The sequence below is a fragment of the Palaemon carinicauda genome, chromosome 29, assembly GCF_036898095.1.
Source record: "Palaemon carinicauda isolate YSFRI2023 chromosome 29, ASM3689809v2, whole genome shotgun sequence".
Classification (NCBI taxonomy): Eukaryota; Metazoa; Arthropoda; class Malacostraca; order Decapoda; family Palaemonidae; genus Palaemon; species Palaemon carinicauda.
The window spans coordinates 68,882,581-68,887,580 of record NC_090753.1 but is presented as its reverse complement, the minus strand read 5'-3'; the positions used below and the strand labels follow the sequence as shown (position 1 = coordinate 68,887,580).

The 5,000-nt window shown below is 39.9% G+C and overlaps 1 protein-coding gene across 4 annotated transcripts in view; it reads left to right on the top strand.

Moving 5' to 3' along the window:
* Window positions 1-5,000, top strand: part of LOC137622220 (uncharacterized) — a 59,047-nt gene that overhangs the window by 28,136 nt on the left and 25,911 nt on the right. Inside the window, exon 1 of one of the 4 annotated variants that reach the window (XM_068352705.1) lies at window positions 1-137. This exon is cut by the window's left edge and continues 270 nt beyond it. The exons of the other annotated variants lie outside the window; for them this stretch is intronic. The gene's annotated coding sequence lies outside the window, so the exon portion shown is untranslated. The remainder of the gene's footprint in view (window positions 138-5,000) is intronic. 4 annotated transcript variants of the gene reach the window in all.

Sequence of the window (5,000 nt, the reverse complement as noted above, 5' to 3'; positions counted from 1 at the left end):
TACAATACATTGATTACTTTCTTCAAGATGTAATTTGCAATATTCAATACATTGATTACTTTCTTCAAGATGTAATATTCAAACTCATAATGCAGACATCCTGGTCCTTGATAGATTTTTAAAAACTACAAAGCAAGGTGAAGTATTATTTTGTATCATCATCATCATGAGTGGGCATACATTTCCATTGAATAATCTGCTTCCAAAATTTGTTGTTTTTCCCTTTAATGCTTTTAAGTCCAAAATTAGATAAACACTGGGCCAATGAAGAGAGTGTTTATAATTATAATGCTAATATTGATCATTTAGCCTAACCTTGTGTATTATAATTTTTGATTGTCAAAATGTATGTAAAAGTTTTGCATTATTGTGTTTGTGTTTGGTTACAAATGCTATAATTTCTTATATACATATACACACATGATGGACAAACTCTATTTTAATGCTCTTGGATGATCGTTTTACTTCCTTGCAATTAAATGCGCAAGTTTAATTATTTTTTTCGATGTTTCATATATAAGCTGAAGACCCCTTAGGATTAAACCAGCCTTCAGATATTATTATTATTATTTATAATCAATGTTTATTCATCATATAGGCCTGTATGTCTGCTCAATTCAATACACAAATTAAAATAAATATAAATATACACTTAATTATATATAGGCATGAGCACCTTGGCGAAAGAGAGACCTAGGTAAGTAGCCTTTGTTAATATAGCCAATATGGGCGTTGTGTGAATGTGAATGTGATGAGATGGCTAAATATTCAACAGTTCAATCATAGCTATTCACTGAACGCGTCTTTGTATGCCCTCCAAGATGGCGGACCGGAAGTTTGATGACGTGTATTGAAAGGACTCTACTGACGCAAAGGGCCTCGGTTAGATTTCGCCAGTCGTCTCTATCTTGAGCTTTTAATTCAATACTCCATTCACCATCTCCTACTCGCTTTTTAGTCATAGTCCTCAGCCATGTATGCCTGGGTCTTCCAACTCTTCTATTGCCTTGTGGTGCCCAGCTGAACGTTTGAACTAATCTCTCTTGAGGAGTGCGAAGTGCATATCCAAACCATCTCCATCTACCCCTCATCATGATCTCATTCACATATGGCACCCGAGTAGTCTCTCTTATAGTTTCATCTCTGATCCTGTCCTGCTATTTAACTCCCAATATCCTTCTGAGGACTTTGTTCCCATATCAACTAAATCAAATGGAGATTGTTTCATTGTCATACCACGACTCATGTCCATACAGTAACACGGATCTCACTAAACTGACATATAGTCTGATTTTTATGTAATTTTTATAAACTTTATAAAAAAATTCTATCAACCTTTAAATTCTAAATAACTGTAATAATTTTGAATTAAATGATCAAATGATATAATGAAAACCTTAATGGCTCAGATAATTATGCATTTAATTTTTTTTGAATATTTCTACGTTTTGAAAGGGAATTTTGCCTAGAAATAGTAATTTTTTAAAGTATATCCACCCTATATAGTTCACCAAACGTTCAGTTGAGCTTCACAAGGCACTGGAAGAGGTGGAAGACCCAGGCCTACATGGCTGATGTACAATAAAATTCGTTAGTTATTAATGATAGGCGTCAATTGATTTATGAAATTGCCAGCTTAGTTTAAAATCATTGATTTGATATTTGTATTTTACTTTATATATATATATATATATATATATATATATATATATATATATATATAGATATATATATATATATATATATATATATATATATATATATATATATATATCGTCGTCGTCGGCGCCCACTCGTGTCCGAGTATTGGGTTCTGTCGTTAGCAAACAGCCTCCTGTCTGTGGGGTGGGTGCTTATGTCTGATGTGGCTGTTAAGTCCTAGTCTGTGGTGGAAGAGTCGCGGACAGTGTTCACAAGGGAGGGTAGGTGGTGGGCGGGGCTGTTCTAATCGCTCTCTCCTTCTTCTCCTCCTAGCCTCCTCATTTTGTCTCCTCTCCTCGAAGTCCACGGTGCCATGGTGTACTGTACTCCTCCAGGTTTTCCTGTCCCTGGCTGTTTCTTCCCATGAGGAAGGATCGATGTCAGTTAGAGCCAGGGTGCGCTTTAGTTGATCTTTATAGCGCATTTTCGGGGCTCCTCGTGGTCTGGTGCCCTGGGTCAGTTCTCCGTAGAATATTTTCTTTGGGAGCCTAGATGGATCCATCCTATGCACGTGTCCTATCCAGCGAAGGCGGTGGTAGATGATGGTGGCCTCCACGCTGGTCAGCGAGGCACGTTCTAAGACTTCAATGTTGGTGGTGTGGCTTTCCCAGGGGATTTTCAAGATCTGCCTCAGTTTCATTTGTTGGAAGCATTCTAGGTTTTTAATATCGTTTCTATATAGCGTCCATGTTTCACATGCATACAGGAGCGTGGAGATGACTACTGCCTTGAACACCATTATTTTGGTGGTCATTGTCTGTGCGTGGTTGTTAAATACGCGGCAGTTGAGTCGGCCAAAGGCGGAGTGGGCTGCCCTGATCCTATTCTCCACGTCCTTTTTTGCTTGTGGGAGCTGATGTTAGGATGCTCCCTAGGTAGGAGAACTGGTCCACCTGTTCTAACGGATGGTCATTCAATGTGATATTGAAGTTGGGGAGCATCAGTCCTGGTGGATGTTGGACGAGGGTCTTGGTTTTGTCTGTGTTGACTTGCATCCCAAAACGTTCGTAGGCAGAGTTGTATGCATCAGCTAACAACTGCAGGTCCTCTGCCGTCTGACCTGGGGTGGCATTGTCGTCAGCATACTGCAATTCTCGCACTGCACACAAGGTGGTCTTGGTTCTGGCACGGAGTCTGGCGAGGTTGAAAGCGCCTCCATCCATGCGGAAACGTAGGTCGACTGAGGGTGTGTCTGGGGGAATCTCGTTGAGCATTGCTGCGGTGTATAGCGAGAAACACGTTGGGGCCAGAACACAGCCCTGCTTCAGGCTGCCGTTGATGGGGAATGGATCTGAAAGAGAGTTCTGGTGGGAGACTCTCCCAACCATTCCGTCATGGAGGGCACGCACCAGCTTGACAAAATCGGGTGGGCAGCCATATCTTTTGAGGACAGCCCACATGGCAGGTCGAGGTACTTTGTCGAAGGCCTTTTTCAAATCCCAGAAGATGAACATTATGGGCTGTTGTTGTTCGAGGCTCTTCTCTTGTAGTTGTCGCGCACAGAAGATCATGTCTATGGTCTCGCGGGAAGGTCGAAAGCCGCACTGGGACTCCGGCAGGACGTCTTCTGCGAGAATAAGGAGGCGGTCAAGGAGAATCCGAGCGAAAATCTTACTCGCGATGCTTAGTAGTGATATTTCCCGGTAGTTGTTACAGTTCACCCTGTCTCCCTTCTTGAAGATGGTAACGATGTTTGCATCGCGGAAGTCACTGGGGAGGGTCTTGGTCTCCCATATTTTCAGTATAAGGAGCATCAAACGGTTCCTCAAACCGGGGCCACCGGTATTTGTTGATCCCCTGAAAGAAAAGTTCAGATAAGTTACCAATAATCAATCTTTGTTGTGTCAGGTCGAAGAAGTTTCTCTTAAGACGAGCCTTTTCTTCGCTCATACTCTTCCTCATACTCATACTCATACTCTTCCTCATACTCATACTCATACTCTTCCTCATACTCATACTCATACTCATCCTCCCACTCTTCCTCATACTCGTCCTCATACTTGTCCTCATACTCATCCTCATACTCTAACTTGGTCCCATTCTCGGCGTTTTAGTTATGATTATTGACCTCTTTCGGTTACTATAGGAGAGTGCAATAGCAAATTCTTAACTTTAAAGGTTTGAAGGTCACTCATGAATGGCAGAGGCAAGGGACAGTGACATTGTCCTATCAAGCTGGACAATGCCCTAGAGACTGACCATATTATATGCATATAAGTGCTCAAGCCCCCTCTTCACCCAAGCTAGGACCAAGGAGGGCTAGGCAATGGCTGCTGATGGCTCAGCAGATAGACCTATAGGCTCTCCCAAACCCCCCATCCTTTGGTGAACTCGTTACTTTGATTAAAGAAACAGTTCGTATGCTAAGCAATGGCGTATATCTCTAACTGATCATAATGCTCTTTTACTTACATCTTAATAATGCTCTTGGACTTGTACCTTAACTTTCTCACTGATCATAATGCTCTTGGACTTGCATGTTAATAATGCTCTTGGACTTACATCTCAGTAATACTTTTGGACTTACATCTTTACTCTCTCATTGATCATAATGCTCTTGGACTTACATCTTAATAATGCTCTTGGACTTACATCTTGATAATGCTCTTGGACTTACATCTTATTTTTATAACTGATCATAATCCTTTTGTGTATATATATATATATATATATATATATATATATATATATATATATATATATATATATATATATATACGGTCAAACACTTGCTCTGTATTAATTAAAGACATCAAAGGCTGAGGCTTCTTATTTTAAGTTCAGTTTTACGGCAATAATGATTTAATTAGAATGAGCAATTGCTTTGATTTTGCGTAAAACACGGTAGAGAGAGAGCGAGAGATTTTTTGCGCATTCGACTAATTTTTTGCCAAGTGTAAAGAAACCGGTTCATCCTAATAACTTATTAGAATGAATCATAAACGAGTCTAGTTTTATAATAGAATGTTTACATAATAATTCAAACATAAGACTAGGAATTCACAAACTCGATGCATTTATGTGTAGGGACGACGAAGCTTCATAAATACAATCATGAAGCAAACTGTCCTTAGAGACACCTGGTTTCTTGTAGAGAAAATATTTACCTCCTATTCTAAATGTCGCTGTGAAATTCATCTTTGTATTCTAAGCTAGGTGCTGATTTAGTATGTGGCCTACCTTTTTTTTATTTTGTTTTAGTATGTGGCCAACCTGGCTTGTTAGGTTAGGTTAGGTTAGGTTTAGTATGTGGCCTACCTTTTTTTTATTCTGTTTTAGTATGTGGCTAACCTGGCTTG